This window comes from Pristiophorus japonicus, chromosome 8 (assembly GCF_044704955.1).
Source record: "Pristiophorus japonicus isolate sPriJap1 chromosome 8, sPriJap1.hap1, whole genome shotgun sequence".
NCBI classification, from domain to species: domain Eukaryota; kingdom Metazoa; phylum Chordata; class Chondrichthyes; family Pristiophoridae; genus Pristiophorus; species Pristiophorus japonicus.
In genome coordinates this window covers 8,379,617-8,394,026 of record NC_091984.1, presented here as the reverse complement: position 1 = coordinate 8,394,026, position 14,410 = coordinate 8,379,617, and the positions used below count along the sequence as shown (strand labels likewise).

At 45.6% G+C, this 14,410-nt stretch overlaps 1 long non-coding RNA gene across 1 annotated transcript; it reads left to right on the top strand.

The window, feature by feature from the left end:
- The first annotated feature begins 5,333 nt into the window (after positions 1 to 5,333).
- On the top strand, positions 5,334 to 14,410 carry LOC139268398 (uncharacterized). Its single transcript, XR_011594020.1, has 2 exons — positions 5,334 to 6,382; positions 11,293 to 14,410. It is a non-coding gene; the product is annotated as an uncharacterized lncRNA (long non-coding RNA).

Genomic DNA, 14,410 nt, shown 5'->3' with positions numbered 1-14,410 from the left:
TCCACTTTGGCTAAATCACCTCTCAGCTCAGTAAAATTGGCTTTTCCCCAATTGAGAACTTTTATTCCGGGTCTATCATTGTCCTTTTCCATAACTACCCTAAATCGAACTGAATTATGATCACTAGTACCTAAATGCTCTCCCAATGATACCCCTTCCACCTGCCCAGCTTCATTCCCTAAAACTATCCAGAACCACCCCTTCCCTTGTTAGGCTTGCTGCATACTGGCGGAAAAAATTTCTCTTGAATGCATTTTAGGAAGTCTGCACCCTCATTATCTGGTCAATATCACATTGCTGTTTGTGGCAGCTTGCTGTGTGAAAATTGGCTGCCGTGTTTCCTACATTACAACAGTGACTGCACTACAAAATTACTTAATTTATCTCCAACCAGCTATTTAACTCCACAATTCAGGAAACACAGAGAAAGTTTATTAATTTCCATTGCACATTTATTTCCAGATGTTAAACTTCTCACATTTAAGTTGCTGAAATAAGGTGACTTGATAAACGACGGACAGGAAAAGACCTGCTGCTCCATCCAGCTTGTCCCACACAACCGCGATGCTCTGTACCCGCAGACAACATTCAGCGACGACTTGAAACCGCTCGGTGAACTGTCCTGAATTCTCCGTTCTGTGTCGTTCCAGCTCGCACGGAAACCATTCTCAATCTTCTTTGTGAAAGTGTTAACTGTCACACCCTTTAATTTGCCATTCCGTTAGGCCGTGCCATACTCAGTGGATTGAAATTGAGTTACAGAGCCAGCAATGCTCGGATGAAACATCATCTCCTAAACATTAACGAGCTGAAGCGGGGAGGGTTGAGGGATGGGGATGCGGGGGTGGGGGGTGGTAGGGGATGTGGACCTAATTATCGGGATGCATCGGCAAAATTTGTCTGGGAAAATGTTTTTCGCCTCTCTCCCCGACTCCCGTGCTGTGTTAACTTTTAGCACACTCCAGAACTCAGCTTGTTGACACCCAAAGACAACCCAGAACGAGGAGAATCCATTCACTTCCCTCCCCACCAGACACGAGAGACAAGCAGGTGGCTTGAAGATGTCGTCACTTGAAGAATGAAGAGGAGCTTACGAGGGAACAGCTTACAAGGGAGCTGACCTTCAGTCGGGTATTCTCCACACACTGTTGGCGGCTAACCAAGTAGCTGAGGAGGATGGGAACAGCGGCTTAAGTGACCAGGACAGACATGATAAAGTGATCATTACCCATGAATGCCTCACACTGGGATACCCTAATCTGATGGGCATTCCATCTCAATAGCCAGCCCACCAATCAGAAGCTGGCAAGATCCAAATCCAGGTCCTGATGGTTCAGTTTACTGTTTCGATCTGACGCCGGTGCCCGTGAATAACACTCACTTTGATCAATTTGTCCCTAGGAACCAGAGTCAGTTCCCTTGCAGGATCTGCCCTTCTCACCCTGAGTACCAGTTGATCAATGTCCAATAGTGTGTGGAACATGTTGGAATGAAAAATAAAGATTCCCTAAATAAAAAGCAGGCTTGACTTTAATCTTCAAATGACTCCTCTGTGAAGTCAGACCGGCAATATTTAACACCAGGGTGTATGAGAAGCACGGTTTGTGAGGCAAGTAATGGGTTAAGAAAGAACCACCTTCTGCTGCGATGTTCTGTAACAGCCTGGAGATCAGGCAACCCTGAGCAACAGAATCTAGAAACGAAAGAACGAAAGGCTGTCCAGCCTCCGCTCTGACTGCCTGAGGTCCTCGAGCAGAGAGGTGATTGTCTGCTGATACGAGCAAGTCGATTGATCTGGTAACCCCCAAAGTCCTAAAGATACTCTGCACTACCTCCGTGTGGATCATCCACGGGTCAGGGCGAACCACCGAGCAGCTGAGTATGCTGACTGTAGTATTGTCCACCCCGGCCTAATGTGCCAGCAAGTGTGTCACCCCGTCATTCAAGCACCAATGGGAAGGAACAAGTCAACTTGACAGAGGTGCCCAGGAGGGGATCCCAGACAGTAGAACTACCCGACTACTGCCATACTGTCTGTCTGCAGACATAGAAACATAGAAATTTACAGGGCAGAAGGAGGCCATTTCAGCCCATGGTGTTCGCGTCAGCCGAAAAAGAGCCACACAGCCCTCAGTCAGCAGCCCTAAAGGTTACATACAAACCTATGAACAATAACAGAAAGTCAAAGAGCACTCAGACCAACCAGTCCACCTCACACAACTGCGACACCCCTTATACCGAAACATTCTACACACCACCCCAACCGGAGCCATGTGATCTCCTGGAAAAACCCAGTCCAATTTAGGGAGAAAAATCTGGGAAAATTCCTCTCCGACCCATCCAGGCGATCGACACTAGTCCAGAAGATCAAACCCTGGCCGTATTCTATTCCCTGCAGTACTTACCATTATATTTGCGCCGTCCAACAAAAGGTCATCCAGTCTAATCCAAATTACTAGCTCTAGGTCCGTAACCCTGCAGGTTACAACATTTTAAGTGCCCATCCAACCATATATTAAAAGTGGTGAGGGATTCTGCATCCACCACTCTTCCAGGCAGCGAGTTCCAGATCCACACAGCCCTCTGCATAAAGAAGCCCCGCCCTCAAATCCCCTCGAAACCTTCCACCAACCACCTTAAAACTATGCCCCTCATAATAGATCCCTCCACCAATGGAAATAGACCCTTGCTATCCACCATGTCCAGGCCCCTCAATATTTTGTACACCTCAATGAGGTCTCCGCTCTACCTTCTCTGTTCCAATGAGAACATACCCAGCCTATCCAATCTGTCCATTAACTAAGATTCTCCATTTCAGGCAGCATCCTAGTAAATCTCCTCAGCACCCTCTCTAGTATAATCACATCCTTCCCATAATACCAGGGCCACACCCCGACCAGAACTGCATGCAGTACTCCAGCTGTGGCCTAATAAAAACATAGAAACATTGAAAATAGATGCAGGAGTAGGCCATTCGGCCCTTCGAGCCTGCACCGCCATTCAATGAGTTCATGGCTGAACATGCAACTTCAGAACCACATTCCTGCTTTCTCGCCATACCCCTTGATCCCCCTAGTAGTAAGAGGGATCAAGGGTTATGGTGAGAAAGCAGGAGTGGGGTACTGAAGTTGCATTTCAGCCATGAACTCATTGAATGGTGGTGCAGGCTCGAAGTATTATACAATTTAAGCATAACCTCCCTGCTCTTATATTCTATATCTAGGCCAGTAAAGGCAAGCATTTCATGTGCCTTCTTAACCACCTTATCCATCTGGCCTGCTACTTTCAGGGATCTGTGGACAAGCATTCCAAGGCCCCTTTGTTCAGCTACACTATTAAGTGGCCTAACGCTTAATGTGTATACCCTTTCCTTATTAGCCCTCCCAAAATGCATCACCTCACACTTCTCTGAATTAAATTCAATTTGCCACAGCCCTGCCTGGTAGATTGATATCCTGCTTCAGCCCAAGACTTTCCTCTTCATTATCAACCATAGACATGCTGACTTACCCCCACCGAGTCTGAAAGTGTACAATGTCCTATTATATCTTTCACACCCCGAGCCTGCTGAAATGACAAGTGAGCTCATCCATGTCCACTGGCCTTGAAGTCCATTCCTCCTGAATGTCACAGCATTACCTGAAGAGCCTGATGTCTGTAGCCCAAATGCCTGGAGGACACTGCGCCCCAAGACCACCATCTCTCGTTCAGATGATGCGACAAAGGACAACTGTGGAAACATTACTGGCCGAGTGATAGACATCAAGAATGCTCAACTGGAGACATATCTTCATTCATTGACCTTCAGGATGACTATCTCTCTCTCAGTGCGGATGGTGACCAGTATGCCATATACCCACTCGTAGATAGTTCCTCTGATGGTCAAACAGAAACATAGAAATACAGATATTTACAGCGCAGGAGGAGGCCATTTTGGCCCATTGTGTCCGCGCCGGCCGACAAAGAGCCGCACGGCCCTCAGTCAGCAGTCCTAAGGTTACATATCAACCTATGGACATTGATGGAAAGGCAAAGAGCACCCAGCCCAACCCGTCCACCTCACACAACTGTGACACCCCTTATACGGAAAACATCGACACTCCACCCTAACTGGAGCCATGTGATCTCCTGGGAGAGGCAAAAACCAGATAAAAACCCAGGCCAATTTAGGGATAAAAAATCTGGGAAAATTCCTCTCCGACCCATCCAGGCGATCGACACTAGTTCAGGAGATCACACCGTGACCATATTCTATTCCCTGCTGCACTTACCATTATATCTGCCGTCCAACAAAAGGTAATCCAGTCTAACTCCAATTACCAGCTCTACATCCTTAACCCTGCAGGTTACAGCACTTTAAGTGAAAATCCAACTATCTCTTAAAAATGCTGAGGGTTTCTGCATCCACCACTCTTCCAGGCAGCGAGTGCCAGATTCCCACAAACCTCTGCATAAAGAAGCCCCCCCTCAACTACGCTCTAAACCTTCCACCAATCACCTTAAAACGATGCCCCCTCGTATTGGACCACTCCACCAATGGAAATAGACCCTTATTATCCACTATGTCCAGGCCCCTCAATATTTTGTACACCTCAATGAGTTCTCCTCTCAACCTCCTCTGTTCCAATAAGAACAAGCCCAGTCTATCCAATCTGTCCTCGTAACTAAGATTCTCCATTCCAGGCAGCATCCCAGTAAATCTCCTCTGCATCCTCTCTAGAACATTCACGTCCTTCCTATAATACGGCGAACAAAACTGCGCTCAGTACTCCAGCTGTGGTCTAACCAAAGTATTGTACAATTTAAGCATAACCTCCCTGCTCTTATATTCCATAAAGACAAGCATTCCCTATGCCTTCTTAACCACCTTATCCACCTGGCCTGCTACTTTCAGGGATCTGTGGACAAGCACTTCAAGGTCTCTTTGTTCATCTACACTATCAAGTGGCCTACCGCTTAAAGTGTCTACCCTTTCCTTATTAGCCCTCCCAAAGTGCATCACCTCACACTCTCTGAATGAAATTACTTTTCTACTGCTCTGCCCACCTGACCACTAGATTGATATCCTCCTGCAGCCCATGACTTTCCTCTTCATTTTCAACGATAGACATGCTGATTTACCCCACACTGAGTCTGAATGTGTACAATGTCCTATTATACCGTTCACACCCTGAGCCTGCTGAAATGACAAGTGAACTCATCCATGTCCACTGGCCAGGAGTCCATTCCTCCTGAATGTCGCAGCATTACCTGAAGAGCCTGATGGCTGTAGCTCAAATGCCTGGAGGACACTGTGCCCCAAGACCACCATCTCTCGTTCAGGTGATGTAACAAATGACAACTGTAGAAACATTCCTGGCCGAGTGATAGACATCAAGAATGCTCAACTGGAGACATATCTTCATCTGTTGAGCCTTCTGGATGAATATCTCTCACTCTCAGTGTGGATGGTGACCAGTAGTTCCTCTGATGGTCAAACATAGAAACATAGAAACATAGAAATTTACAGCGCAAAAGGAGGCCATTTCGGCCCACCGTGTCCGCGCCACCCGACAAAGAGCCGCACGGCCCTTGGTCAGCAGCCCTCAAGGTTACATATTGTAAGGGATAAATTGTAAGGTTGCCAATAGGTGGTCAGAATTAAACTGAAGGTAGTGAACTTATAAATTGCCGATGTATGTAACACTTGCTTTTTAGGTATAGTACACTTTTGTACATTAAACTATAGCTTAACCTGAGTAATACTTAAACAGCCAAAGTCAGCAGTTTTATTTAAAGTCCCTGAGGAAGAGAAAAGAGGAAGCCTGTACATCCACACTAAGTGTCGGATAGTCTGGGGTAGAGGGCAAAACATAGAAACATAAAAACTTAGAAATTAGGTGCAGGAGCAGGCCATTCGGCCCTTCGAGCCTGCACCGCCATTCTATAAGATCATGGCTGATTTTTCAACCTCAGTATCCCTTTCCTGCTTTCTCTCCATGCTCCTTGGTCCCTTTGGCCAATAAGGAACAAAACATTGATGAAAGATGGACAGTTACATGTACCACTCAGAGCCCGTCTGATAAGAGTCGACAAATCAATGTAACTTCGCTGATAACAATAGACCTATCGAAGATTTTGAGGGAGGATTGCTCCTCTCCTAAACCTGTATAATTTATGCTTGAAAACTCTTGTATTTCGGAGGTTCCACGACTGAACCTTCTCTTGCATTGCTCGTAATAAAACCAGTAAACCTGAGGTTTTGTTTGTTTACTTCCGTGGTTATTATACCGAGGTATCGATTAACTATATCAGTTAGTCCACCTTGAGGGAGAGAAGCCTCCTTTTTACCCCACGAACAGGATGCAGACCCTCTGACCTGGATGATGTGACCTGAATGACAGTGAGTATGTTTTGTACCACCTGCAGCTGTAGCATTGACGGGGAAGGAGGTAATCTGCATAAAGAATTAGAAGGGGTAATCTGTCGAACAAGTTATAGCGAACCACGGAAGGACGAAAACCAAGGGTGGGATAGGTGTATTGCCTGAAAAAGAAGGACTACAACCTAAGGGGGAGAGGACCCAGCGATCGTTAGAGGAAAAGTAAGGTGTATGTCCCGAAGTGTGACACGGTAATAACACGGAGAAGCCGGTATTGATTGTGTGCTGCGCAAACAAAGAAGGAATACAACCTAAAAAGTGGGGTTAGACCCCAGGATCCTCGTAAACTGGCCAGTGGGATAAAATGCCGGCTGAGAAAAATGGAAAATTATTAAAAACAAAGAAAACTGCTGGAAAAACACGTTGAATTTACAAAGGACAGCGTGTTTTTATCAAAAGATAAAAATGCGACCTTGAAAGCTGCAGCTGCTGGAAAGAGAAACAAAGATGTTTAGGAAAATGGACTGGAGGAAGATCATCAAAATACAAAACCTCATTTGAAGAAAGGAGATTTAAATTGTCTGTGAAAAAGATATTGGTTTAAATAGAAAAACTTACGTGTTAAACCTGACACAGCTTTGTGCTGAGAAAGAGAAACAAAGATGTTTAACGATGGACCAGAGGAAGTCATCAAAAAAAAATTATTACATTCTGATTCAAAAGGGGAAAAAAATCCAAGTTATGTGACTCAGCAAAGGAAGGAAAAAAACTGGGAATTCGAGAATTCTTTATAAAGATGGAACCGGCACGGAAGTTTAGATTTTGTGCCAAGAGAAATAAAACACAAGATTTGCTCAGTGAATGGGACCGTAAAAACAAATGCTGGAATGTATATCGCTTGTGGGAAAATTGGATTTCAGAATAACAAACTAGTTATTAAAAATGTGTGGTCTCGTCTTAAATCAATGAAACAATCTTTGGCCAGTATTTGAATTGGAAGTTTAGAGAAATTGTAGTTTAATCTAAAATGCTGACTTTCCCAATTAGAAGGTTTTATTATGACAACTTTACTCATGATTTCTGCTGTTTTAACGGATTCCGAATTTCTAAGCAAGTTTTGAAGGCACAAAGATTTGGGAAAAAATTTTCAGATGATTCACCCTTTCCATTGAGAGCTGTTTTATATTGGACATTATTAATTTGGATTTCTTAATAAAAGAAAGAAGACTCACCTGAGAGACACAGGAAATGGTGGGATATCCAGAATAAAAATAAAATGAAGAAAGCCTATGTAATAATACTCACCAGAGGCCAGATAGATACTCAAACAAAACAAATTCAAGAGTTGGAAGCTAAGATAAATAAGCTGGAAGAGATAAAGACAAGACCAGACGGATAGTGCAGTGCACAGCCAGTGCACCATCACCTACGGTAATAGAGCCAATGTACCCCACGGTGGGTAAGTGTAGTCCTCAAACCCACCCTAACAGTAAACCAGACTGGGATAACGAGTGCGGAGTAGAGTGGGCCCCGGCACATGATAATGGCTATTTATCAGCAGCACCGATACGCACTACCACCATTCCCTCCAACGGACGTAGTGCAGCACACATTACCATACAGGAGGTACCCCTCAGCCCACAGGAGAGACAAATTCGATTGAATATGTTCCCAACCCCGAAGGCAAATAGTAGGAATACAGAATTCTGACAAAAGATTGGAGTAGAATACTGAATGTGATTCAGAAGGCAGGGAAAGGGTAGGGGAGTACGTGGAACGAAAGTGGATTGAATACAAAGACAATTCTGGGGCTGATGACCCTGACAGAAATGTGCAGCATCCTTGAAAATGTTTAAAGACGGACTAGGAGAGGCACATTAAAAGATAATTAAATTAGGAGATAAGATAGGAGATGATTACGATGAAACTTTGGAATGGGCAGAACATGTAGCGGAGTTAAAGTTAGAACAAAGGGAGAAAATAGCAAAAATAGCAGCAACAGCGGTAGCAGCAGAGATGAAGGAGGAGGAGACACACCCCGCACAGCTCCACTGATATGTTTTAACTGCAATTAGGGAGGTCACTTCAGTAGGGATTGCCCGCAGAAAAGGAAAGGTTACAGAAGTTCGAATGAGAAATGTCACAATTGTGGTAAACTTGGACATTTGACCAAAGATTGTTGGAGTAAGGGAGGGGGCGCAGGAAGGCGAGGCCCCCAACAGGTAAAGAAGGGAACACCATTAACCAGGGAAGAGCTGATGGACAGGCTCAGACAGGTACCAGCACCACTGCCACCACCGCCCCACCTGAGACCCCTCCAACGAGGATATTATCAACAAGCTCCGATTAGCCAGTACACGCTAGGGGTTGCCGGCCCCCGGCGGATGTATGGGATCACAGCTAGGGCATCCAAGGATGTTTATTCGTGCAGTGTTTGGAGGCCGGCACTGTGATATGCTTGTAGACACAGGAGCGTCCGTTTCCATTACCAAGTTAGATTTGCCCCGGACCGGCTGGACAGTAAACATACAAGGAGTGGGTGGGGGATATCAGAAAGCAACCCTACGTGAGATGGTGTTATTAGAAGTACAGGGAGTAATGTTACCTACTCAGTTTTGCTGCTGTCAGAACACAGAGGGCACCATATTGGGCATCAACACCGTAACGGAGATAGGGGTACTGATAGATCCCCAGCGTAACTCGATAATTTGGGGGATAAGCACGGAAACCGAATTAAGTTCGAACACCCGGGACACCAGCAGCAACGAGTGGCCGGAATAACCCCAATCCAACCCGAGTGGGAAACAAAGGGTGTGTGGGGTAGTGTGTGTCAATTATACCTGACTCTGTGGGCACAATACAGGCAAGATTGTGGATTAGCAGAGACACAACCCATCAAATTCCTGGACCCGAACACAAAGCTCACCGACAGTACCCATTAAGACCCGAAGCTGAGGCACCGGTCTGTCAGATAGTGCAGGAATTAGAGAAGCACGGGGGAGTGAAACAGTTAATAGCCTCCACTAATTCACCTGTGTGGCCGGTAAAGAAACCCGACAGGTCTTACCGACTAACTATCGATTACACCGCCCTGAATAAGGTGATTCCCCGAGAACACCCAATAGTGGTAATTCCGGCCACAATTTTTAATGGCCTGGATCCAGAACATAAGATATTCACCGTGCTGGATAAAGCAAATGGATTTTAGGTCATACCTTTTGACAAAGAGTCCCAAAGGAAATTTGCCTTCACCGTAAAGGGAGAACAATATACATGGACCAGAGTGCCATAGGGATTCCATAATAGCCCGAGCATATTTCATCGAGTATTGTCAGGGATTTTGGAACCAATAGACGTAGGAGAAGGAAGCACCCTTTTGCAGTATGTGGATGATATCCTGATTGCCTCCAGCACAGAACAACAACACGTACTGGCTTTAACTACAGTGCGAGGAGCTCTACAGAGCGCAGGATTAAAATAAATCCGAGGAAAGTGCAGGTGGGAAGGAACGAAGTAACATATGTAGGATACATAGTATCACAAGGGAAGAGACAGATGCCCGAGGACAGAAAGGAGGCAATTCAATCAATGCCCAGTCCAGGAAACATGAAAGGGGTCAGGCAGGTACTGGGGCTATTCAACCACTGCAGAAATGTTATTCCCCAATATGCCGAGATGGCCCAACCTATACAGGACCTGGTCAAAGGGGGAAACCCTCCCAAGAGCCCATAAACTGGGGCCCAGATCAAGAAACTGCATTTGTCTGATTAAAACAAGCTCTCACAAGGACTCCAGTCTTGGGACTACCAGACCAGAATAGGCCCTTTCACATCTATACCTACCATAGTAACAATCATTATAACACATAGTGACTCAATTACATGGGGACAGTCATAGTCCAGTGGCATATTGCTCAGGTAAACCGCAACCTGTAGCCACAGGACTGTCCAGGTGCGTTGCTGCCCTAGAATGTGCGGCAAGGGCCATCAGTGTTAGTGAACCAATAATAATGTCAGGGCATTACTCTACATACCCAGCATACCTTAGTAGAATTACTGAACACAGGAAGGCTAAAAACAGTATCCGATGCACGAAGGGCAGGGTGGGAAGCAATGCTCTTACCCCCCAATGGGACGGTAACAATAATAAAAGACAACTGTAACAACCCTGCAGGGTGGATCATTACGGAGGGAGAGGAGCATCAGTGTAGCCCAACAGGAGAAGACAAGGGAAGTAGTCAGGCAAGTGAAACCCCGCTTGAGGAGGCTGACATGGATCTATATGTAGATGGTCTCGGCGCTATATCAATGGCACACCACGGACGGGATGGGTCGTGGTAGATAGCAGCGGACAGGTTAGAAGGGAAGGACGGTTAGAAGGGGGCCTATCGGCTCAAGTGGCCGAATTAGTGGCTCTCACTGAGGCTCTGAGGCTGGCTAGGGGAAAAAGAGTAAACATCTATACAGACAGTCGGTATGCTTTTGGAGTAGTGCGTGATTATATGATAGCCTGGAGCAGACGGGGATACATGACCTCAGGAGGAGAGCCAATTAAACATGAGGAGATTGTTAAACACCTAGTGGAAGCCTCCCTCCTACCCCAGGAGTGTGCGATAATAAAGGTCAAAGCGCACATAAAAATTAATGATCAGTATCAACAGGGGAATGCATGGGCAGACGAGGCAGCCAAGTGGGTGTCAGAGATGGGTACAGTGGCCGGGGAAGCCCAGGTCGGAGCATGTACAATCGGGCCTGAGGAAATAAACATGCTTAAGGTACAGGGAGAAGCCACTCCACAGGAAAAGGAGGGGTGGAAGCAGAGAGGGGCCCAACAAGGGAGCAACGGGATATGGAAGAATGATGGGAATGTGGTGGCCCCGGGATGCATCCAGGGGAGCCTATTAAATTTATACCAAGTGCATGTCCATACAGGTAGAACCAACACGATAAGCTCAATGTCCAGATGCTGATGGTGGAAGGGAATGGGTCGAGATATAGAGGACCACTGTAGAAGGTGCGTGATATGCACAAAATACAACCCATGGGGGAAAGTAAAGGTCAGAATGGGACATCAGCTCTGACCGAAAGGACCCTGGGAAAACTCGCAGAGAGATGTCGAGGGCAGGCGCCATCAATAAAGCATGTATCATTATCGCACAAATTTGTCACGTGATATTGAAGTCAATGAGCCTGTATTTGTACTCAACTATGGACATGGTCCCAAATGGCTTGCTGGCACTGTCATAGCCAAAGAAGGGAGTAGAGTGTTTCAGATCAAAGTCGCAAATGGACTAACTTGCAGAAAGCATTTAGACCAAACCAAACTGCGATTCATAGACAGCCACGAGCAAAACCTGAAGAGGACACAACCAGCTTCGACTCTCCGATACACACCCAAGTGGCAACCGACATCACGGTTGACCACGAAGCTGAACTCATCATCCCCAGCAGCCCAGCAAGGTCAGCTGCGCAGCAGCCCAGCGAAGGCCCAACCAACTCACCTGCACCTGCATTTGTACCAAAACGATCGAATAGGGAGCGGAAAGCCCCAGATCGTCTCACCCTGTAAACAAGTGAACTATTGACTTTGGGAGGGAGTGATGTTATATATGCAACACTGTGTAACCAGCATTCTACCGCCACCAGAGGGCGTATCTGTTGGAGTCCCAAGGGATCCCAGCATCCCTTGGCAGCACTGTATATAAGCAGGCCTCCCATGCTGAACCAGCATTCTGGAGTTGGAATAAAGAGATTAATGTCACACTTACTCACGTCTACAGTACTCAGTTACTTGGCTTTATTCGAGACATAACAAGTTTAATAAAGAATCTAAAACACTGATGATGACGGACGGAGCAACAGTAGACTTAAATAACAGACATAAAACAATGCAACGAGGAAACAAAACAACATTGGGGATTGGCCAGTAATATGGGACCAATAATTAGTGGGAATAAGACCAGGGTGTGTTTTATAATCAGGAGGGACAGAGATACTGTACCCGGGGGAAGGGGGTGCAGATTTCACTCAACATCTATGAATGGTGATGGAGGGATATCTCCAGAGATAGACCCACCAACACGGCCCCACCCACTACTTTAACAATAATGAGTACTACCAGAGCCCCGACCATCACACCACCAACATCACAAACGTGTCCAACTATGAACGCTGGGGCAAAAGGGGGATTGATTAATCAGACCAAGGATAAGATACACTTCGGGGTACGACAGCGAATAATTACTGTATTCTTAAATTTAAACACTATAACCACCCTCAACTTCTGCGAGTTAAACACTATAAGCCTGTATAGAAACCTGACCCTGTGAGCACGTAAGGCCCGGAATCAAAAACCATGAAGTTTAACGTGGAAAGATGGTCATGTAAAAAACGGGACTGAGGAAAAAGAGGGATACTAGAAATGGTACGAGGCGGGATACACAGAAGGATACGCGGCAGGAGCTACAATGGTAAACACTGTAGAGCTACGCACAATAGATAATCGAGTTAATGCTCTAACACGAACCTTACAGGGATTTCTGGAAAGGGATGAGGATAATGAAAAGTTAGAGGCACAACTGGGTGATGGCGCAGAAAGGGAATTATTACAAGTGGCCCACACATTGCGAGAACTATAAATGAATCGAGGATCTTAAGTAAAACCATACAGACAGAACTAGTATGTACAGGATATGGAGCATGGTTGCTCAATGGAATACAACATAACCGAGAGCAGCTTCAGAATGGAAACGTGCTGGATTGGATAACACTTGATGTATTAACCAACTAGAACTTGGACAAAAACGTGACTCATGCCTGCGAGGTGCGGAGAAACAGTCATGCTTGGGTCCCAAAGGCCAGATGTGTAACCGGACTATGAATATACTAGGTTTTGTATTAACTATACCACAGTATGATGTGACATCGGGAGATCCTCTATACCAAACAATGCAGGAGAAATAAGAAATCAAACTCGCGTGCGGTACCATGACAAACCCGAAATGTAACTGAAGAGAACAACATTACTAAGAGTCTCAACAAAGATGATTGTTATAAAAATAACCAAGTTGCTTTTTGTCGAGATCCACTACGAATGATCAAAGATGACTGTGGATATAACCATGTGGACGGGTACACCTTGAGTATCACCCCGTTAACACAGGACTACTAAATTATCGCTGTTCCACGAGGAAATGGAGTTTGATGTTTGAGCGCCATGGCAACTGAAATGAAAAAAGGAACACCTCATTGTGGATATGACTTCTGCTTTACTCCGCTTGACGAGACAGATATAAACGGGTTTATTATAACCCCTGAACTAAAGGAGGAACGATCGATGGGACAATGATGGACTTTCCCTGGGGAGGTTATGTGAAGGCCATCGGGCACAAGGATACTCGAACTGAATGAGGAACAAACTCGACTGAATTGGACACCATTCAACAACATAAAGGATACCCCAGGTGGGCTGTAAATTCAGCAGAATAGAGAAGACCCCAAGTGAGGAAACATGGAAGAAACAGAGGATACCGCAGGCGGGGCATAATTCAAAAACCGAGAAAATGTTGGCTAAAAAGGACTTATATACGAACTATGCTGCACTAAATGTACTGGTTGTAGTGCAAGGGAACTCATCTTGCGAGTATTATTCTTTAAAAAGATGTAACCGACATAAGAGGCAGGTCCTAACCCGTACCTTAGTTAAACATTGAATAAAGGGAAATCGTACAGTCCGTCATAAAGGACTTACTTAGTATAACCTTGATGGGAAAGCCAACAGGTAGATCCTGCAGCTCAGGAAGTAGCGCTACCCAAGCGAAAGGACAACCCTGGAAGCAAACCCGTGAGGTATTAATTGGGAAGTGGCCTATCCTGGGCATATACCATAAGGGGGGAATTGTAAGGGATAAATTGTCAGGTTGCAAATAGGGGGTCAGAATTAGCCTGAAGGTAGTGAACTTATAAATTGCCTATGTATGTAACAGTTGCTTGTATAGGTATAGCACACTTATACACATTAAACTATAGCTTAACCTTCGTAACACTTAAA